The sequence below is a fragment of the Panthera tigris genome, chromosome B4, assembly GCF_018350195.1.
Source record: "Panthera tigris isolate Pti1 chromosome B4, P.tigris_Pti1_mat1.1, whole genome shotgun sequence".
Taxonomy (NCBI): domain Eukaryota; kingdom Metazoa; phylum Chordata; class Mammalia; order Carnivora; family Felidae; genus Panthera; species Panthera tigris.
In genome coordinates this window covers 52,759,708-52,784,330 of record NC_056666.1, presented here as the reverse complement: position 1 = coordinate 52,784,330, position 24,623 = coordinate 52,759,708, and the positions used below count along the sequence as shown (strand labels likewise).

Genomic DNA, 24,623 nt, shown 5'->3' with positions numbered 1-24,623 from the left:
GAGACACAGATTTGTTCTCTGATAACAGATTATCTCAGTTACTGGTCTTTTTTGTTAATTTATTTGTGAGTTCAAATCAATTAAGAAAATATCTCATGCTCATTGAAAAAAAGAGCAGTATTTGGGATCTGAACCAGTGATCTGTGTGTGTTGTGTTGTATTTTGACCTGAGTTGTGAAGGAAAGCTGTGAAGTCTGTGTATCTGAATCTATAACTGAGAAAAGCCTTTACTTCTCATTGTGTGAGTGACATATTTTTTTATACTCCAGCGGGTATTAATATGTTAGAAAGTCTCTAAAAATAAATAAGGGCTGTTCTCATGTAGAAAACTAGTCATCATGGACATAATTCTAATATTCCCAGAATATAAAGACACAAAACTTCTGATTTTTTAAATGTGCTTTTTGAGACGGGGGAAAGAAACTTTCTCACCAAAACTGTTAGCTTTGAGGCATTTTTTTCTATCAGTAATTAAATTAATGGAAATAAGGTGAATTTTGAACAAATCAGACCAATGTAGCAATTCTAGATTAAAAAAAAAAAATCCATAAGCTCCCTGACTCTATCAGTATACAGTAAAACTATAAAAACTACTTTTAGAATATTTGGATTTGTTTTCTCTTGAAGGGACTAGTTAATCTGAGCTTCCTAAGCATTGTACAGTGGTTTGCTAATTAGAAAAGCTAGATTAGTTCCCCCAAAATCTTTTAACATTTTTTTTACTCAGAGGTCTACCCAAGCAATCCATTCCAAGATGATTTCTAAGTTAGGATACTGAAATATTGGTTACCAAATTTATTTTTGTGTGAATAACTTGCTTTAATATAAATATATTTTAGAGAATGTTCACCCTGAAGGAAGGTTCTAGAAATTTACAATGCCCTCACTGTGAAGAATATTTTCTCACATTTTTAGAAGACAAGTCACCAAGGATCTCTTTCATTTCTGTATGTCTTACAAGCATAAACCCTGGCTACCCTTGTTCTGGGTTATCTTTCTAAGGATATCTTAATAGCAAACAGGCTTGGAAGATAGTGTTTTTCTCCACAGCTGTTTGTTTAGAAGCCAGTATAATAAAGTTAGGGCTGCCCTCAGGTAAATTTCATTTCATTTCCTTGGAGCCTATTAAAAGAGATTTGGGTTTCCTAAATTCCATGTTCTTCAGGTGTGAGCACAGCATCTACCTGGTGCCTCTACAAAGTGGTAGGCAAGGTCAACTGATGTGAACATGATGATCATTCTGCTTGCTTCGCTGTGAGTAATAAACAGTCCCTTGTCTCTGACCCTAGTGTTGTGGGTTCTACTGGCATCCATGAAACTATGGTAGGCTAACTTGTTAGCAAGTAACATCTTATACCTCATAAGTAATGTCACAATTCCTGAAAACTGTCAGGAAACCAATAAATCCCCTCCATACCAGTATTGAAGAGAAAGGGAGAAAACAAAATTTCCTAGTCAGTAACCATTTCAAATTTACATGCATGTAAAGGTAGCCTCAAAGTGTCTACAAGGTTGGATACAATTTCACAAATATTTATACACTTAAGTGGAAAAAGAACAATTAAAACTTCTCAAATCTTCTTGGGAGATAAAAGAATACACCTGTGAGATCACCTCCTGATAATCTAACAGACAATCCTGAGCTAATTCTGAAGGTGTTTGCAGTTCCAGTAATCAGAAGGACTAAGACTTTGCATTGCCAGATTGAAAGGTTCAGCTTTTTATCAAGTCAATAATGTTTCAAGGAGACACCCTAAGGAGGGGAGGTGGAGAGGCAGGTGTCTCTCTCTCTATTAAAAAAGAAAGTTCGATCACCTTACACCTACTCAACCCTCAGGGGAAAAACTGATCAAATCCTCATGATATAGTTGTGCATGTATCTCAAAAGAGAATATTACCCTTCTTTAATAATTAATTACACACATAGAACTGAATGAATGGCTGAAGGAATCTATTTGTGTGGTTATATGTGTTCTGTTTGGGATATTGATTTTTTTTTAAGTTTATTTCTTTATTTTGAGAAAGAGAGACAAAGCATGCGACCAGGGGAGGGTTAAAGAGAAGAGAGACAGAATCCCAAGCAGGCTCTGCGCTGTAGGGCTCAAACTCATGAACCATGAGATCATGACCTGAGCTGAGACCAAGAGTGAGATGTTTAACTGACTGAGCCACTCAGGTGGACCTGGAATATTGATATTTTTGATGGGTATATGAAAAATCCTCTTTGCCTTCTTCTAGCTCTAATGCTTAGGTTTTTTAGACTATGCTTTTACAGACTGAAATGAAATTTCCATTAAGACTGGTTCTCATACTTCAGAAACAAATATTTGATTAAATCTTTCATTTTAATGGCAACATAATTATTTTCATAGGTTCATAGGAATATATATATATTTAATTAGGATATCATTGTAGATATCACTTGTGCTGGCTTACTGGAGAATAAATCCAATGTAATTGGAACTAAAAGCCCACTACGGAACAAAGGTTATAATTTGGGTCTGAAATCAAAGTCCATTGCCTCCAGGACATAGGTCTTATACCTTCTGTGGAGTTCAAGACCACAGCCTCATAGACAGTGTAATAGATCTATTAATTCATCACTGGTCAGAACACTTTAGCAGATTTTGTGAACGTTGAGGAAATAGAATCCATACACATACAGAGGTACTGAAGGTGTAACCTAATGAAGATAATTTTTTTTTTCTCCCACAGAATAGAACAACACGTAAGAGGTATTTAAAACTCAACCAAAGCAAACCAAAACTTGCGGAGCATGCTGTTAGGAAACTATGGATATTGTTTGCTAAATCTCTGTAACTGGCCAAAACATTGTGACCAACTTTTTGTGTTTTTAATCAACAATCTCTAGAGTTTATTTAGGATCAGGATCACAAGGAGAGATTGTCATACTGAAGCACTAACAGGTGCACCCAAGGATTTTCTGATTTTGGAACTTTGGATTTGTTACCTACTATCATTAGGATATTTTCCTACACCATAAGGGTAAATGTTAATTTGTGCAATACTGGAAGCCATTTTAATGAATTTTGCCCTGAAAATATGTAAATTGGTCTGAAACCCAAGGTTACTTTTTTTTTCTTCACATAAGACATAATTCAGCTTTGTGTAGAATTTCATAGTCCTCTCTCACCATTCTTTTACTCATTATAATTACTTCTGTTTTTCTTTTCTTTTTTTAACTTTTTTTTTTTTTTTGAGACAGAGAGAGACAGAGCATGAACAGGGGAGGGGCAGAGAGAGAGGGAGACAGAATCTGAAACAGGCTCCAGGCTCTGAGCTGTCAGCACAGAGCCCGACGCGGGGCTCGAACTCACGGACCGTGAGATCATGACCTGAGGCAAAGTCGGACGCTTAACCGACCAAGCCACCCAGGCGCCCCATTACTTCTGTTTTTCTAAACATTTTTTGGAAACAACATGACCCCTCTTGTTTGCTCATTTATGTATTAAATAAATTTTTGATGTGCTCATTTTCATATGAAAGTCATGTATTTAACCTTTAAAAAATATATTTTGAAAAAACTGAAGGGTTGATACAATAATGCATAAATATGGCTTTTTATATATATTATATAAATATGTATTATATGTTTATATGTTAAATATAAATATGTATTTACATTTAAATATATTAATATATATTTAATATTATTTTGCATTTGACAAAATACTAGCAAAATGAATTCAATGATACATTAAAAAAATCACTCACCAGGATCAAGTGGGATTTATTCCTGGGTTGCAAGGGTGGTTTCAATATTGCAGATCAATATGATACATCACATCATAAGAGAAAGGATAAGAATCATTCAATCGTTTCAATAGACACAGAAAGAACATTTGACATCCATTCATGATAAAAACCCTCAGGAAAGTAGGTTTAGAGGAAACATAAAGGCCATATATGAAAAACCCACAGATAAATCATCTAATGGGGAAAAACTAGGAGTTTTTCCCTGAAGGTCAGGAACAAGACAGAATGTCCACTCTCACAACTTTTATTCAACACAGTATTAGAAGTCCTAGCCACAGCAATCAGACCACACACACACACACACACACACACACACAATAAAAATAAAATAAAAATAAAATAAAATAAAAAGCATCCAAATTGGTAAGTAAGAAGTAAAACTTTAATTATTTGCAGAACACATAATATTCTATCTAGAAAACCTGAGGGGCACCTGGGTGGCTTAGTTGGTTGAGTATCCACCTCTTGATTTCTACTCAGGTCATGATTGAGCCCCGTGTGGATTTTCTCTCCCTCTCTCCTGTCTCTCTCTCTGTCTCCCTCTCCCCCCATCCCTCTCCCCTGCTCACACACACTCTCTCTCTCAAAAATAAAAAGGCAAGAAAGAATGAAAAAACGAAAGGAAGAAAGACTCCACCAAAAAAACCCTGCTAGAATTGATAAACAAATTCAGTAGTCACAGGATACAAAATCAATGTACAGAAATCTGTTGCATGTCTATGCAACAATAATGAAGCAGCAGAAAGAGAAATTAAGAAAACAATCCCATTTAAAATTAAACCCAAAATAATAAGATACCTAGAAACAAACCTAACCAAAGAGATCAAAGAACATACTCTGCAAACTATAAAACACTGATGAAAGCAATGACACAAAGATGACACAAAGAAATGGAAAGACATTCCATGCTCATGGATTGGAAGAACAAATATTGTTAAAATATCTATACTACTCAAAGCAATCTACACATTTAATGCAATCTCTGTCAAAACACCACCAGCATTTTTCACAGAACAAACAATCCTAAAATTTGTATGGAACCACAAAAGACTCCAAATAGCCAAAGCAACCTTGAAAAAGAAAAACAAAGCTGGAGACATCACAATTCTGGACTTCAAGTGATATTACAAAGTTATTATAATCAAAACAGTATGGTACTGGCACAAAAACAGACACACAGATCAATGGAACAGAACAGAAAACCCAGAAATTGACCCACAACTGTATGGTCAACTAGTCTTCAACAAAGCAGGAAAGAATATGCAATGGGAAAAAGGCAGTCTCATCAACAAATGGTGGTGGGAAAACTGGATGGCAACATGCAGAAGAATGAAACTGGACCACTTTCTTACACCATACACAAAAATAAAGTCAAAATGGATGTAAGACCTAAATGTGAGACAGTAAACCATCAAAACCCTAGCATAGAACACAGGCTATGACTTAGGCCATAGCAACTTCTTTCTAGACCCATCTCCTGAGGCAAGGAAACAAAAGCAAAAATAAACTATCAGGATTACATCAAAATAAAAAACTTCTGCACAGTAAAGGAAACAACAAAACTAAAAGGCAACCTGTGGAATGTGGGAAGATATTTGCAAATGACGTAACTGATAGAGGGTTAGTATCCAAAATATATAAAGAACTTGTAAAAACTCAACACTCAAAAGAGAAATAATCCAATTAAAAATGGGCAGAAGACATGAATAGACATTTTTCTAAAGAAGACACACAGATGGCCAACAGACACATGAAAACATGCTCAACATTATTCATCATCAGGGAAATGCAAGTCAAAACTACAATGAGATATCACCTCACACCTGTCAGAATGGCTAAAATCAACAGCACAAAAAACAACAGGTATTGGCAAGGATGTGGAAAAGGGGGAACCGTCTTGCATTCTTGGTGAGAATGCAACCTGGTGCAGCCACTCTGGGAAAACAGTATGGAGGCTCCTCAGAAAGTTAAAAATAGAACTACCTTATGATCAAGCAACTGCACTACAAGGTATTTATCCAAAGAATACAAAAATCCTAGTTCAAAGGGATACATGCACCCCAATGTTTATAGCTGCATTGTCTACAATAGCCAAATTCTGCAATCAGCCCAAATGTCAATCAACTGATGAATGGACAAAGAAGAATATATATATATATATATATGGGATATTATTAATATATTTATTATTAATATATTTATAATATAATATTTATATATTTATACAATATATAATATAATATATATTATATTATATATAATATAATATAATTATTAATATATTTATATATATATATATAAATGGGATATTATTCACCCACAAAGAATGAAATCTTGCCATTTGCAATGACATGGGTGGAGCTAGAGAGTATAATACTTAGCGAAGTAAATCAGAGAAAGACAAATATCATATGATTTCACTCACGTGGAATTTAAGAAACAAACAAGCAAAGGGGAAAAATAAGGGAGAGAGCGACAAATTAAGAAACAGGCTCTTAATTATAGAGAACAAACTGATGGTTACCTGAGGGAAGGGGTTGGGGGGATGGGTTAAATAGGGGATGATGATTAAGAAAAAATATATATGTTTTATGTTAAATATATATTATATGTAGGTTATTTAATAAACAAATAATCTATATACAAGCCTATGTGAATTCTTATGGAGTATTCTAATATATTAAATTTTAACCTATTCACAAACTATAAGTAAAGGAAATTATTTCACTTTGTCTCTAGGACTTTAGTTTGGTAATTGGCCTGGCTTCACATTTAATGGTTATAAACATGATTTATTTTGTAATGCTGAGATTCAAATGTTCTCTAGATATATAATTCCCTCAACTTATGTAGTTCACTAAAAAATGAGATTTTACCCCAAACTCTTTCAAAGATTGCTGTATTTTTGATGCCCTAAAGATAATTAGAAGAATTAATAGTCATAGATCTTATACAATTAATTGAATATAAGATCTGGATATTATCATTATAATCCCTGTTATAACCATTATTAGTTTTTAACAAATATAATTTATGAACATCACTTTAGATACGTAAAATTATTTTTTAAAGTTTTTTTTTAAATGTTTATTTATTTATTTATGAGAGAGAGACAGAGTAAGTGGGGAAGGGGCAAAGAGAAGAGAGAAGGAGAGATAGAATCCCAAGCAGCCTGTGCGTTGTCCGTGCAGAGCCCAACACAGGACTTGATCCCAGGAAATGTGAGATCATCACCTGAGCTGAAATCAAGTCAGATGTTTAACCAACTAAGCCACCCAGGCACCCCTATTTTTTAAACTTTAAATTGGCATTTAAATGGTTCAACTGTTATTTGATTACACTCTAATTTCATATACCTAAACTTAGTAAGACTTTTATCTTATACCTTTATAGCTATGATGGTTAATCACTTTGAAAAAATGTTTAACTGTTTTAAAATTGTATTTTGGGGGCACCTGAGTGGCTCAGTCGGTTGAGGGTCCGACTTCGGCTCAGGTCATGATCTCGCAGTCTGTGAGTTCGACACTCGTGTTGGGCTCTGTGCTGACAGCTTGCAGCCTAGAGCCTCCTTCCGATTCTGTGTGTGTCTCTCTCTCTGTGCCCCTTCCCCACTCATGCTCTGTCTCTCCCTTCCAAAAATAAATAAACATTAAAAAAAAATTTTTTTAATTGTATTTTGGATGCAGGGCTTGATCCCACGAACTGAGAGATCATGACCAGGGACAAGATAAAGAGCTGTATGCTTAACAGACTGAGCCATGCAGGTGCCCCAAAACCTATTATTTTTTTTTCCTCTAGAATTTATTATGCTTACTACATTGTCTGCATGTCTGCTATTTAATTTAGCTTAAAATTATAGGCCTAAGATAATAAAAAGTTTAAGAAACTTTTTGTAGTATATGCTTTTTGAGATAGTTAATAAATAAATTGTATATACTTAACTAATTTTTAGTAAAATGTTACCTTTTTAAAATATTTCTTTTTAATGTTTAAATTTATTTTTGAAAGAAAGAAAGAGAGAGAGAGAGAGACAGAGATAGAGAACAAGAGGCAGAGGGGCAGAGAGAGGGAGGCGCAGAATCCAAAGCAGGCTCCAGGCTCTGAGTTGTTGGTACAGAGCCCAACACGAGGCTCGAACTCATGAACTGTGAGATCATGATCTGAGCTGAAGTCAGTCTGAGCCATCCAGGTGCCCCTAAAATGTTATCTTTTAGGTTTAGTATTTTTCTTAATCTGCCTGTGGTGCCATCAAGATACCACAAACTGGGTAGCTTAAACAACAGACATTTATTTCTCACAGTTGTGGAGGCTGGAAAGTCCAAGATCAAGGTGCCAGCAAGGTAGGTTTTATTCTGAGGCCCTTCCTCTTGGCTTACAGGTGGCCACCATCTCACTGTGGGCTCACATGACCTCTTCCTTGTCCACTGGTAGAGAAAGAGAGAGCACTCTCTCTTATAAGAAAACCAATCCCACTGGACTAAGATTAAATGAGATCATTAAGAGTGAAGCCCTGGGGCACCTGGGTGGTTTAGTCGGTTAAGCCTCTGGGCTCTTGATTTTAGCTCAGGTCACCACTTGCATACATGCATGCGAGCTCCTTCTGTCTGTCTATCTGTCTGTCTGTCTGTCTGTCTCTCTCAAAATAAATAAACTGAAGAAAAAAAAAAAAAGAATGAAGACCTAATTACTTCCTTTAAAGGCTCCATCTCCTTATACAAACACACTGGGGGTTAGTGCTTCAATGTATAAATTTGGGGCAGACACAAACATTCAGTCCATAAAAGTATTTTTTTAAGGTATTTTGTATTCTAGTATTCATTCATTAAAAGAGAAATCTGTTTTGTTTGGAGACTATTGAGTAGGTTATAAGGGAATGCTCTGCAGAAAAGTACTGTTTACACAAATCTGTGGAGAATTCTCATGTACACATGTAATAGCAGCAAAACTTTTTCCCTATAATCCAGAACTTCTGGATTCAAATTCAAGGTTTACACTGAAAAATGTTGATATGTCATAACTCCTAGTGTTACTAATCAGATACTAATGGCCACTAGTTATATTTACTTAATACCATATAATTTTAGAAATGATGTCAAAAGTTGTTGAACATGAGTCACTCAAATGACAGGAAAAGAATTCTTTGTAAAAACTGTTTCAACATCACAATGTAAAGATACAAAAATAAAGCTCTTCACTCTCTCCACCCTGTTCTTAAATTCACTGTTCCCTCCCCACTGTTCCATTCTGAATTTGCACAAAGTTCAGACTCAAGCATGAGATTTGCAGTGAAGGCAAGAGTATTAGTCAAGGTTCATCCAGAGATGCAAACCCGTGGGAGATTATATCTATAAGCAAATATATGCCTTTTTGTTTATGTAATTGTGGGTACTGGCTACGCAAGTGGGAGGCCTGTTGGGAAAGCCATCAGGAAAAGAATGTTGTGAGCCAGCTGGAACCCCAGGGGCAGGAGCAAAAGCCTATGATGACCACAGGTAGGAAGCTCTCCACTCAGAGAAGACTTGAGCATGTCTGAAAGGATTTCCAATGTATTGATTCAAGTCTATACAAGATAATCTCCCATGGGATCAACTTAACTGATTAGCAGCTTTAATCACATCTGCAAAATTCCTTCACAGAATTCTAGATTCTAGAAGGATCTAGATTAGTGCTTGATTGAATAACCAGGAGCTGCTCTGTGTGTACATTACGAAATGGTTTTAACTCCTGACTCTTCCACTGATATTCATGTAACCTTAAGCTGGTATTAAACTCTGACTTTTAATTTCTACATCTGAGAAATGAGAACAAGATCTGTAGGACAGAATTGCTGTGAGGATTAAAAGCTCATTATAAGTGATAGCTATTGCTATTAGGAATTCATAGTTTTAAGAGAAATTTGACATATGTTAAGTAATTTCTCATTGTTATCCTGAAAATTATAATGCTTAATATATACTTTCCTATGGGAAATTAAAAAGGATAGCAATTATATAGCAATAAAATATCAATCAATCAATAACAATAAAAATTGATAAATTGCCAAAAAAGATAAGCTTTAAAAAGCATATGCATGCGGGGCGCCTGGGTGGCTCAGTCGGTTGGGCGTCCGACTTCAGCTCAGGTCACGATCTCGCGGTCTGTGAGTTTGAGCCCCGCGTCGGGCTCTGAGCTGATGGCTCAGAGCCTGGAGCCTGCTTCCGATCCTGTGTCTCCCTCTCTCTCTGCCCCTCCCTCATTCATGCTCTGTCTCTCTCTGTCTCAAAAATAAATAAACGTTAAAAAAAAATTTAAAAAAAAAAAAAAAAAAAAAAAAGCATATGCATGTAATACAGAACTCAAACAACTATTTAAGTATCTAAAACACATATTCACAGCAAATGATTTTTAACTCTGAAAACTGAGTTCGGATTTTCAGAAGTGCAATGTGATGTTAACTGTATAAATAGAATAGCTTGCTTTATAAATCATGCAGTCAAAAAGATTTCAAGTATACCCTATCTCTTTGATGCTTTTCTGATATATTTGCTAATATAATGCATGCCATTTTTCATCCAAGAAAAGGAGTAAGACAAACAATACATTTGATGTAATGAAAATCACAATTTCAATTAAAATGTTAGTTTACCCCAGGTTTTCCTAGGAAGACCGTAGCTAAGGAACCATTGGTCTCCAGAATCCTCCTGCCAGCTTCCTTCCCAACATACAAACATACATTTAGTTTTATTAATGTTTTAAAATACTACACTTGATACCTTGCCTCAAACACAGAAATCTGAATGACCATATTTCAAAACTGCCAAAGGGTATCTTATTATAGGATAAAAAAAAGCGCAGTATAGCAGGGACATGAGACAATGGTGAGAAAAATGTTGTAGGGAATGCATTTTCTCTTTAGGAATAAAATGTTAATTTGTTTCTGTGTGGGTGGACTTGAGTGCTAAGAGGTAGAGTAGTGGGTCTCCCAGGGGCAAAGGGTATTTATTAATTCGTAGTGTTTAAATATTCTGTAACTCATCTATGACTAAGTTGCTGCTATCAGACTAAGTTTGCCATCTAGAATAACTCAAAAAGCTTAATAAAATACAAACAAAAGCCAAATGGTAGCATCAGAGAGCAACCAAATCAGCCCAGACTGAAGGGACCCAGGTCCTAGAGAACAGGAAAGGCATTAAGATGAGCCTGCAATGATTATAATACCAGAAAGGTCAGAGAGTGAGCCGAGGAGGAGCCCAGTAGGCCTGACCCACAGGGAACAGTGTAAATGATTAATGGAATCTGGGGTTCCCATGAGAAAGAGAGGTGGGGGCCTGCCAAGATTCTGCTCAAAATCAATAATAAATAACAGCGGCAACAAAAGAGCAAGAATAGAGGGGTAAGAAGATGAGGGAAACTGCCCCAAGAAAATATCACAGTTCTTTGCTTGGTTATCAGAACTGAGCTAATTTTCCTGTTTGGAACCTGGGGAGCCCTAGGAGGAAGGACCCTTTAACACCACGGAAGTATATGCTGTGGTATATACTTAGTCCTTATTCCTTTCCCAAAGCGACCTATGGTTATTCACTCAGGTGACTGTATGTCCCAAACTGAGGGAATCACCAGACATTTTAAGAACTACTAGACATCGAACACCAGTCAGTTTTGCTGTCTTTAACCCACACAACCCCAGAATCTAGGAATTGTCTTGAGGAGAGAATCAGCCACATGATGGGTACACTCCAAATCTCAGCCTCCCAACTCAGTGCTGCTGGTGTCTATTTCCTCGACAGCCTGTGATGTCAAACAGATCATCATTTTACCTGGCTTTTCTAGTTGTTCTAAATAGCAGTCCTGGTCTCACACAAGTTACTCCATCCCATGTAAAATGAAGTCTCATTCAGCATTTTATCATCTTATGGAAACATGTATTCATTCTTATACTCTTTTTTTCAACAGATATTTGTTTAGTGACTATTACAACATAGTATAAGCTCAGAGTCCGGGAAAAGTCTAAAAATACACTACCCAGAAAGACAAGGAAATATTTGGCATTTACAGATATCATGTAACAAAGCACCCTGTGTTCCTCACACTTTGGACAATACTCCCATCTCCTTTTCCCTCATCTACAATACTCACAACTATATCTCTATAATTTGCTTTAAGACTATCAAATTTAATTTTATTAAATTTATATCTATTATCATTATTTTTATCAGTCACAATAAGCCCTTGTTTCCATCTCTGAGATTCCAAACCCATATCTCCTAACCTAACCTCATCACCTCCTGCCATTCTCCAATTTGTAAAACAATTACACTAAGCCCTCTGGACTCAAGGGCCATTCAATACCCCATGTCTTCAAATATGTCACTGAAGGTTCCCTTTACCTTTTTTTTTTTTTTCTTTACCTTTTTTTTTTTACTCCAACTGAAAAATGCTTCTTTCCTTATGGCACAGATTCCCACTCAGCCCCCAAGTATGATGGATAGTTTCTCTCCCACATCCTACTATCTCTAGGTATGAAGGCTGCTGAGTGCTCTTCATGTTGACATTTCCTATCTTTCCTCCCTCTCTCTTTCCTAAACTCACTGAGAGTAGATTTTCATGCCATCAGAGTATGCAACCCAATCCTCTCTTATTCCAGTCATCTCTGCCCTTCACAATTCTCTGCACGTACTGAAATGTAAAACTGTATATTTATCTTTGCCTCAATTCCTCTCCTTCATTATCTATTTAATCCAATCCAATCCAATCCAGTCTTTTGGGACTCATCTCTCCATTGAAACAGCTCTTGCTGAGGTCATGAATACTCTCCCATTGTTAAAACTCTTGATGAGTCCTCTATTCTCATCTTCCATGATTTTCAAGCAAAATTTGGCACCATTGATGGATCCTCCTTAGAACACTTTTGTTACATGGCTCTCAGATATCAAATTCTCCTGCTTTTTCTCCTACATCACTGGGTGCTCTTTCCACGTCCTTATCCCCCTCTTCTATTTCCCTTAGCTCCCACTCCCTGCTTTTCTACTCTGTTTTTAGGACTTTGGGGGTTTTTGTTTGTTTTCATTTTAAGATTCTACATAAATGATAGTTTGCAGTATTTGTCTTTCTCTGAGAACCTATCCATGTTGTAAATGGCAGGACCTCCTTCTTGTGGCTGAATGATATTCTATCATGTGTATGATGTGATATATATATAACGTGATATATATGATACATACGACATATCTTCTTTACCATTCATCCACTGATGGAGACTTAGATTGCTTCCATATCTTGGCTATTGTGAATAATGTTGCAATACACATGGGAGTGGAGGCTCAGTCTTTTATTTGTGCTCAATCATGAAATGACTTAGTCTTTGGACTCCTTTTCTTATCGATCAATAGTATATCCTCAGATGAGCTCATTCAGTCTCAGGTCTTTAAATACCATCTATAAGTTGATGATTCTTTAATCTCTGTATCATGCCTGGACATCTCCTCTGAGCTCCAGCCTCACACACCCAACTGCAAACTGAATTCCCCATCTCTGGAACTTCCTCACCCTACAGTCTTTCCTGTCTTAGTAAATGGCAACACCTTCCTGGTGCTAAGGACAAAAACCTCTGTGTTATCTTGGACAGATCTCTTTCTCTTCTACCCCATACCCAGTTCCTTGACAAACCTTAGCAATTCTGCCTTCAAATCCATATCCAGATTATGGCCACTTCTTACCACTTTGCTGTTAATATCTCAGCAAATCATCATCATCTCTCCCCTGGATCACTTCAATAGCTTCCATCCTTGCCCCTGGTCAATTCATAGTACAGTAAGTGGTCAGAGTAATCCTTGTACAGTATATATTAAATCATGTTGTTGTGCTCAAAGCCCACTAATGGTTTCCTGTGCAGAGAAGATTTTGAGCCTTCACAATCATCTCTAAGGCACTATGTAATACCCACTTTCCTCTCCGACTTTACTGACACCAGCCTTCTTCCTTCTAACAGTACAGGCACATTCCAGCCTTTGGGATTTTGTACTTACTAGCCCATTTTCAATAATGTCTTTCTCACCTTCCTAAGTATCTATACCTCTTTTACTCCTTCATATCTTTCATTAGATATCATCTTATGCGTGAGGTCTCCTATATCACTGTATTTTAAATTGCACAGGCTGTCTGTCTGTCTGTCTCTCTCTCTCTCTCTCTCTCTCTCTCTCTCTCACACACACACACACACACACACACACAACTAGCACTCCATATCCTGTTTTATTTCTATTCATTGCTGTTATCCTCATTTGACAGAGTATATATTTAAACTTTTTGTTTATTGTCTCTTCCTACACTAGAATATAAGATCTATGAGGAAGAATTTTTCTCCATTTTGTGTACTGCTATCCTCACTATTGAGGATCATGACACAGTAGGCACTCAACTTTTTTTTTAGTTATTGATCAAAAGAACTAACAAATTCTTGGAAGTATAAAGCCATTCTGAGTGCATCCAAAAAGAGATACCCCATTGGTAAGTTTAGTGGAATTTTCCATGTATAGATGAATTTGTTGTGATATATACACAGTCAAATTAATCAACATTCCTCAGACCACATTTTCCCAGTGAAGCCTTTTGAGAAGAAGTATACTTTTTTTTTTTTTTGTCAGTGGGCCCTGCTGACAAGCTGAAAAGTTGCAGCTTTATAGTTCCACCCACACACCAATGCTGTCCATTCATTTTTTAATGTTTTTCTCACTAGCAAGTGCTCCCTCTTTCTCTTTTTCAAATGTTTATTTATTTTGACAGAGAGAGAGCTTGGGCACAAGTTGGGTGGGGGGGAGAGGGAGAGAGAGGGGGGGGGGAGAGAAAGAATCCCAAACATGTCCCATGCTCAGCATAGAGCCCGACGAAGGGCACAATCTCACAACCATGAGATCATGACCTGAGCCGAAATCAAGAGTCAGATGCTTAACTGGCTGAACTACCCAGGCACCCAAACAAGCTCTCTCTTAATTTGTCAATGTTATTAAGTTATTCTCCATTCACTCAGCAACTATTTATTGAATATGCACTATTTGCCAGGAACTGTGCTGATTGTTGGGGATATACTGTTCTTGCTGTCAGGGAACTTATCATTCCATTTTTCTCCACACTGTGTGATGATAGCACCTCTTACCTACAGCCTGAGTAAAATCATGTAAAATTTTGTGGTTATTTGTGGAAATCCTGATACATATATCATTATTCTTAACTGCTTTGGGTCTATCCCAAAATAAATACCCCCAAATAGATGATGTGATCTAATGTAGCTGCCATAGCATTGCAACACAGAAGACCTTAATCCTATTTCCTATAATGTGATTAAGTTTTGTAGGAAGAAGGAGGGTCTCCCCTGGCCTCAGTTTCTTCTGAATTTGCCTCAGTTTCTTCATCTGTAAGACAAAGTTAGTTATCCCTATTAAGTACAAAAGATTTTTGTGAGGATAGTTAGTAAAATGTACTACTCAGTGTAAATCATCACTGAAATATGCTATAAAAGTACTATTTCAATTGGGAAAGAGTACTGTGTGATGTGACAAAGACTGAGCTTTGGAAGAAGATGAACTTGGGGTCAAATTCTAGCCCTGGGACTTAGCAGCAAATAGAAACAAAATGCCATTTAATTTAGAAAGTTAATTTGAGGATTTGAACGGACATACTTTAGCACCTAGCACAGAATTGGGCACAGTATAGATGCTGTTCTCAACTTTTTATTTACTGCAATATTTTGTTGCCTGACCACTGTAATTGCTACTTTCCTCCATTTTTAAAATATACCTCAGCTTCTCAATCATAGAATGGGGAAACTATATCAGACTGGACTCTTTCACAAGGCCTCCTCAGAAGAATTACATTAATAATGGACTGTGATGCCTAGGCAAAAGTCACTATAATCACACCCTTGAGGGCAGTGCTTTGACTGTCTTTATTTGATTTTTGCATGGTCAACTCTGAAGGGAGAGACAGAAAAATCACATTCGGGAAAAGCTCTTCAAGGCAGGACACCAGGAGAAAATAAGAATAATGAGGTAATACTAACTGTAAAGTAAACCAGGCAGAGCGCCAAGAATTTTCATGCAGAGGGGGACTGGAGACAATCAGCTCTCACATACCTACAGCTTCCAGTTCTTTTCAAATGGCAAGAGACAAAGAATAGTCTTCTCCGGCAATTTTTAAAAGTCAAAGCCAAACAAGCCCCCTCACCACTGCTGTTAGAGGACATCCCCTCAGAGGTCACCGAAGGCCTCAGATCACCTGCTCTACTGACATCATTCTAGTTACATGGTGAGAGGTTTACAGTTTGTGGAAATTTCAATTCTACATTAATCTAGGGTCAAGGATACTCTCCCAAGCAAATGAAACTGGAATAATGAAATGTTTAAGTCATTTTATCACAATTGGGCTGTACAGACTTAGTGCCTTCACTCAAAGTTCCCAGAACTGGGAGGGTTCTCTCTCCCCACTCATGTCAAGTACTTTTGGTCTTTTGAAATGAAAAAAAAATAAGTAAATAAAAAGCAAAAAATAAATAAATAAATAAATAAATAAATAAAACTTTATAATATAACAGCTAGAAATTAGCTGATGTTTTAGCACACTCTGAGGCTGTCTTCTAACAATATTGCCAATTGCCTCTACACCAGCAGTTCTGTATCCATTTTAGAAGGCCTGGAACCAACACTCTGTTCCGTGATCTATCGTTTAATGCTTTAGAAACAAAGTGCTCCACTTTATGAACCAATTGATCAATCAGTTGCATTAATCTACGGGAACATTTTATTGGTTTCATGGCACTTCATTTCAAAACCAATTTGTGGGGATTTAGGTCTCACTCGGATAATTCAGCCTATGAAAGCCTAACCTCTTTTTATTCTCTGGTCATATTTGAACATACAGAAGTATAACAATGAGTCATATTATTCCATGTCACAAGCTCAAAATGTGATTGTTATAAAACTGAAATTTTACTTCTGCCCTTCAAAGTTCTAGGATTACTATGACGTGGTACAACAAACAGGATTAGGAAAATAGCTGTCATTTATGTCTATAAATATTTATAGTTATTTTCAAAATTATTGCAGAAAGGTAATCCATCCCTGCTTAAGACATTAAATACTGAGCAGTTTGCTAGCACTCGAATCAGGAACTTTTGATCCCTGATACGTGGCAGTTGATATTTACCATATTGTTCAATAGGTACGTCTTTATGTAAATTCGGCTTTGTTCTTTGCCTGGTTGTTTGAGGCTTTGTCCATATGCTAGTCATTTGCTGCCAGCCTGATGCTTGCTTGCTTTTTGTTGATTGAGTCAGAGTTAAACAAACAGTTTTCTTCTCTCTCATCCATCTCTTGCCCAGTCTGTCTTAAGCTCATTAGTCGTGTGGCCCAGTGACCTTTGAGCAGATCAATCTTCCCTTCAGAGTCATCTAGTTACCATATTTAAAATCTGTATTACATACTTTGGGTCAAGATAAAGTTTTCTAAAAAGTGCTTATGAACTGTTTTCTCACTAGAATAGAAAAGGGCTGTGATTTTCTACACAGCACAGAGACAGGAAAAGCTAGGGATATTTTCCTCTGCTGGTTCCAGAAAAAAAATGGGCTGAAGACCTCAGGGTTTCCTTTGTCTCGCTATGATCACACACATATTGCTAATGGCCGGAGGCACTCATACATTTCAGGGAGCTCTCCAGCCTTCTCTTGAACTAATTCCTTCCAGAGCCTCTGTTCAAGTGTGACTCATCACTTTACAAAGCCACTGCCTCTCTGCACATCTCCTGCCAAATGTGGAGGGCATGTCTTTCCCATTGGATTTCTGCCACTTCTTTCATACATTTGACGTAATCATCTTTCCCATTGTTTTTGTGCATCAGATTGTGAAAATTACGGACAAAAAAAGTGGAGGAAACCTAAAAACTTGCAAAATGACTCTGTTGAGATGCCTTCAGTTATCCTGGATATTCTTTGGCTGTGGAAATCTCCACTAGTTTGAATGGGGGGTTTTAATTTAGTTTTGCTTCTGCGTTTTTTGTTTTGTTTGATGGGAAACTGGGGTATTATACGACTTCATATGGATTGGGGAAAATAGGAGGGATTGGAGGAAACGTAAAAAATATAACTAGACATGTAGAAGTTAAAACAATTCTTTAAAAAAAAATTAGAACTTTTAGTCAAATTGATCAACCATCTGAGCAGACACTAGACCTTATTAGAGATTTCATGGCAACAGAAATATTCATCACTTCCTGCCTCTGTCTGGACTTTCCTCCATTAATTATCCCCTCTCTTCTCAGTACTGTCAACCTTTTCCTTTTCACTGGCCTCATTCTTGCAGGCTAGAAACATGCTCAAGTCTCTCTCATCTTGGGAATAAATACTTCCTTAACTGTCTCTACTCTAGCTACTGTGCTTTCTCCTTTAAGATTTTTTTTTTTTAGTTCAGCTTCTGGAACGAGCAGTCTACACCAACTGTCTCTCCCTCGTAATATTTAGTTCTTTCCTTTATTGATTACAAACGCTCTATCCCTACATTATTGCTGTGCCGAAGTGTGCATCTATATTACTAATTCCAACCTTATTAGTCAGTATTCTTGGATAAAAGTGACTGAAAACTTATTTCGATTCAGGCTAAACCAAAAGGGAAGTTACTTTTATTATTGTGGTTATTATTGTTATTTAGCTCCTTTACCAAAAAAGTACATAGGGAGAGCTAACTTTAGGTACAGCTGAACTAGGACTTACTGTCACTTTCCTGACTCTGCCTCCTTCTATTTTAGCATGATTTCTTGGCCAGTTAGTTCATGCTTCATGGTGGCAAACAGTGATCTCTAGATTCACCTTCTCAGTGCTCTAAATCTGCAGAAAAAGAAGGCTTGTTTGACCAGATCTCCATGTAATTTTTAGGGTTAACTTCAGCGGACTCAGAATGAGTCACATACCAACGGTTAAGTGAAGCAGTCCAAGGCTCTGCAAGATTCTGACTGGCTAAGGGCTGTGTCATGTGCATTCTTTGGAATTATGCAGAGCTTTGAATTTCAGCTCTAATAGTGTTTATTCGTACTAAGGATAGGACTACACCTATCGTGTCATACACTTTGCAGCTAACATCGGTTCTTTGTAACAACCATGCAAGTTAGGCATAAAACATTATGAAGATGATAGATGTTTGAATAAATTAATTGACCCAACTCTAAAAATTAATAAAAAAGATCTAGGATCTAAACTCCAACTTGTTCAGTTCCAAAACTGTGCTCTTCCCACTGCATCATGCTGAAATACTACCCCTGAAGCATTCATCACAGAGTTAAGTACCTGCTTACCTAATGTTAGTCCCTTCTCTTTTCTCTGCCCATGCAATTTGGACCATGTCAAAATTCTTGAATATTTTATCTTGAACGTCCCTCTATATCCCAGTTCCTGCCTACTTTAAATGGTTTTATCTCTCACCATTTTTCCTGGGGTTATTCTGAACCATTTATTCTTCAACATACCAGGTTCCCCTTATTTGTCTGAAATTTTGAATATAAAATATTCATTCTGCCTGACTCCCTTTCCCCATGGCAAATTATTCATTTTCCAAGTGTGACCTCAAGCATTTACTTTCTTCTGTGTTCCTCTGCAGTTCATACATGCCTCCACTGTGGAGATTAGGATAGTGTAGTGGTTACTATATACTCTCCCCATTGTGCTATGAAATCTCCAAGTCCAGGCCATGGATTGCGCCATTTTCTTTTCATATCCCCAGGGACACAGTGCAGTACTAAGTGTTTGTTGAGTGAATAAATGTACAAAGAAATCAATTTCTTTTTCCCAAAGTGGCCCAAACTCCCTTTCCCAGCATAAACTTTGTTAGATACAAACAGCAACAAGACCAAGTGACAGAGAGAGAGAGAGAGAGAGACAGAGAGAGAGACAGAGAGAGAGAGACAGAGAGAGACACAGAGAAGAGAAGGGAAGGGAAGAGAAGAAAAGAAAAGAAATGCTGCCTAAAGACATTCTGCCATACACAGGAACTACAGAGAAACTCTTTTCTTATCTTTTACATAATTAAGTGATCAATGCTACACAACCAATTATTATAAGGACATAGAGCGCTTTGGCCACTTGCCTTCTAATCTTGGTGGAGATAGGAAAAACAATCCTTGGCAGCCCCTTGAATTACCTTCCTTTTGTGTGCTGTGCTCTATCTTTATTGCTGTTGTAACTGCTCTGCTCTCTAGATCTGCATCAGCCTGGATTGTGAAAACAGTCTCTCTCCTTCCCCACTTCCGTCTGCATGGGCCTCTGTACAAACCACCTTCCACATGGCTGCAACAATGATATTACTAAAGCAAAACAAAACAACAAGTTCTCCTACAGGTCTCTCTTTTCTGTAGTACAAACTCCAGACTTCTAAAATGACAGAGCTGTTCAACACTCTTCGTTCACCTTTTTGGTGCCTTTCTTTTTCTTATTCTCACATGCACATCTTCTATTCCAGCCATACCAAAACTATTCAAACCATTCTGCACGTACCTACCACTTCAAGTCTCTTTACTTTTCTTGTGTGCTGCTTTTATCTGAAATACTCTTCTCACTTTGTCCACTGGTGACTACAAGGTCGTAATCATCATCGCAACCATCATTTTATCCACGAAGCCTTGTCAGATCCCCCTACAAGTAACTAACTGCTTCTTTCCCTTTCCCCAGAGGTACATCCTTTTATCAAAAAGCCTACAATACTTTATTTCTTGTATTTATTTATTTTTATCTTTCCCACTAGATGATAAAGCCCTTATCAGCAGGGACTGTGTCTTATTTATCTCTTATTCCCTGGTACCTAGCCCAGTGCACAGAACATAAATCTTTGGTGGTTGGGATGAAAAGGAGGAAGAAAGAAAAGACAGAAACACAAAGAATTAAGTTGACTTTCACTTTTGTTTCAGGCCTTTGAGATTCAAATCCCTACAGAGAAAAATTTCTAATCGAATAAAGGAGAGAAGACTGGTCTATATCAAAATTGCTTTCGCCACCAAGAGTCTTTGTTGCAACATAGTAAAGTATATATACCCATGAATTAATTTGGTCTTGAATCTTCACTTACAAGATTTTAATTCTCCCAGGAATTGCCTTTCCTTTAGCTAGCTTAAAAACCCATTGATAATGGCTGGGGAATAAAATCCCAAAAGTCTGCGTTTTTACTCTGTGTGCATAAATAAATAAATAAATACATACATACATACATACATACATACATAAGAATAAATGAGTTATTTTTGTTATTTTTGTTACCTATGCACCAATAAGTTGAGGTGGTTCTTAATGAGAAACAAATGGAAACATAAAAAATACTTCCTGTCTTAAAGTCGATACTATTTTACTATTTCTTCAATGTATATTTTGTTCCTGCATCTATAGACACTACTGAATTCTTTCTTTATTTTTTTCTAGAAAATCTTTTCTCTTTTAGCATGTGTGATGCTACTGTCTTGGTTGATGACTGCCCAAGATTGTTGAGGGATGCCTGGGAAGACTGAGTCTATTCTTCTGAACTGAAGAATTTAATTCAACCATTGATGCAAGGCTCAGAATCTCAGAGACCAGAGAGATAAAGGATAAGGTCAATTCTTTTGGATGGTTTCACAAGGAAGTAGAGCCCCCTACTCAGATACTGAACCCTACAACACCAGAAGGTCACCCAGATATTTGGGGAATGAAAACCAGAGCACTGTGCAAAATGCTTATTCCCTCTTTTATTCTTTTTTTTTTTTTTTGGATGAGAGATCATGAGGAAGCCATATAAGTTCACTGTTGTCTCACTTAAAAGTGAACCTAATACATATTCAATAAGTCCAATGATAGTTTGTTATATTATTTTTAACATTTATTTAAATTTTAAAACCATGATGCTCCTTAGAAGCAAATTTATGTTAGTTTTATATATTTCTATATACCTTTAAAAGGAAACCCTCTGAGACAAAGCATATATATTACATATAAACACATATATAAATACATAAATTATTATTTATGGACCTATAGTATTCATCAAAACACATAGTTAAAACTTAAGTTTTCTGAATCAATTTTCAAAATGACCAAAATATATATATGTTATATACTATATATGTGTGTGTATACATGCACACAAATAGCTATATATGCCCAAATGATTTTAGAATAGTTTTAAAATATAGCATCCACAATACATCAGATATTATAACTTAAAATATTGATTATGTATAAATGATTCAAAATAGAAAATTAGAAATACTTATCTTGGGAGCAGTTCTAATCACTTCCAGTTTGTCCCTGCCCCATTCAAATCAATGTTTGCTTAAACTCTTAAAACTTAAAAAAAAAAAGACAAATATTTAGCTTTTTTTGGTTCAAATTGCTAATATATACTCAACTCAATTTTCTTAATTTCAAAAGTAATGTTTCTCATTCACTAGTTTTCTCACCACTCAAACATTGGAGGAATATCATGAAATAATTCATTAAACAGACTATTTGGTATTCTGTAGACTGAAAGTGGAAGTGGATTTAAACACGTTGAAGCCTTATTCATGCCAAACTGATTTACCACTGAGACTTTACATGTTCTTATCTCTCAGATCTATCTCCTCCACCAGAACAAGTCCTTTGACTTAACACCAATGGTTGTACAACATAGCTGTGAGTTTTCTTTTAAAAGTGCTTCCAAACACAGTTAATCTTTTTTTTTTTTTAATTTTTTTAATGTTTATTTATTTTTGGGAGAGAAAGAGAGACAGAGCATGAGCGGGGGAGGGGCAGAGAGAGGGAGACAGTCTGAAGCAGGCTCCAGGCTCCAAGCTGTCAGCACAGAGCCTGACTTGGGACTGGAACCCATGAGCTGTGAGATCATGACCTGAGCCAAAGTCGGACACTCAACCGACTGAGCCACCCAGGTGCCCCCCAAACACAGTTAATCTTAAATTTACTTTTCATGCATTTTGCATCAAACACTAACACAAGACGCTGCCTTCCACTGGAAGCTCCTGGCTTGAAACTCTACTTAGTAACTTTGAGTACAAATAAGTAATCGTGTGTTCAATTTTACATGCTCAAAGAAAAAGTAGAGACAGGAAGAATTATCTATGTGAAATTGTAGCTAAATTTCACATTGAAACCTTGCTAGCTTCCTGTCAAAATCCACCTCTAAAACAAACGTAATGACAGCACATGAATCCACACATTAATGTGAAATATTCACAGAAATGAACATCCAGCAACAGGACACCTTCCCAATTTAGTTTTAAAGGAACCATGGGGAGTACTTTATGGGCTCACGAGTGAAGGCAATAGATAGGCCACTTTATGATCTTGGAACAGGTACCACATATTCTGAAATTGCAGTGTTTTCGTGATTTCAGCGAAGACAAAGCGTGCCCTATGCGTATCTCATGGTGACTTGGAGTAAAGCCAAAGTACACAGCACAAGAGTTCTGAGGGTTAAATCATCATATAATATCAACCTGAACAACATGGTGATTCAAGTCATTTGCCCTAAAAGCCACTTAGAAATAAACTCAGGTAAAGCTGGTTAGAACAAGTCTATCACTGTTTGTAGGGAGCTAAAAATGTGGGAATTTAGTTTCTCAGAGGCACTCTGAGTATACATGTAAACAAATGCAGTGTCTAATTATCAAAAACTAAGTCTCTTTAATAATAGGCCATCTAGGTTCCCCTGAGGTCAGTCTTCTGCCGTGTATTTAAAACACCCGTGTATTTCTAAGTCGGTAAAAAGCAGCATAACAAGTCACCCGAGGTAGTCACTCCTGAACTCCAAAATAAGCCGAATGCTGAAAATATCATTCAGCATTTTTAAAATACTTTATAAATTTGAATTCATACTTAAATAGAAGTCACTCTTGCTCAGAAAATCTGAGAAATCTCAGCTTAATAACTATTTTTTTATGTCCGTTAATGGGGAGCAACTGGAACTCCCTACAAGTGGCTGCTGGTAATCAAATAAATGCACCTATTAAAAATCATGTACCCATAGCTCTGAAAGATTTTTGTTATTCCTCAGTAAAAACCCTTTTCACGACTCCACTTGAATCCCCACAATCATCCATGCTCACCAACATCCAAACACAAAATGGACAAATATTTTCATCCTGTATTAAGCGATACCATAAAGGCCTGGGCATGATAATGAAGTGAGAAACATTTTACTGGCACATGGAGTGGTATAAAAATAGTAATAACCTTCAACCACAAAAAGCTGAGTCAACTCACAGTGACAGTCATTTTCTGCATTAAAAATGAAATCAACATCATTGGAAAGATCAGAAGACATGGCAAGCTAAGATGGTATTTACCTTGAAATTTATCAAATAGAAGGCATTTCTGGTGAAAAGGAGTTAATCTTATCAAATGCCTCCTGACATCATGTTAGAAACTGGAGGCATGTTGAAATATTCAACTCTGCTTGCTTGTTAAAAGTGTCCCTCTGAAAGAGCTATATGTTACAAATATTTGTTGAAATCAGTCAAAATGCATACTACTGAACTAATTTAAACTAATTAGCCATTAGTACCCATGTATATTATGTCTTTGGAAAAAACCAACGTTGTAATAAAGCTGGAGGGATGATTACACAGCTCATATCGATCTCTTCCACACCACCTACCAGTCAACAGGGCTGTAACCATGGGCTTTGCCCTTTGATAAGCAACATGGTAATTCTTACATGCTTTTTGTGTGATAACTTCTGAGAATCTGTGAGAAGATGGAGTTTTACTTTCTGCTGCTAGAACTGCAGAACAGATACAGAAATGCACTCCACTTGATATAGTGATGGAATGCAAATAGAGCCCCCTGGTTTAAGTACTCCGGGGTTTGGACA

The 24,623-nt window shown here is 36.8% G+C and overlaps 1 pseudogene; it reads right to left on the bottom strand.

Moving 5' to 3' along the window:
* The window catches only part of LOC122240518, a 127,642-nt pseudogene that overhangs the window by 1,093 nt on the left and 101,926 nt on the right, over nucleotides 1-24,623 (bottom strand).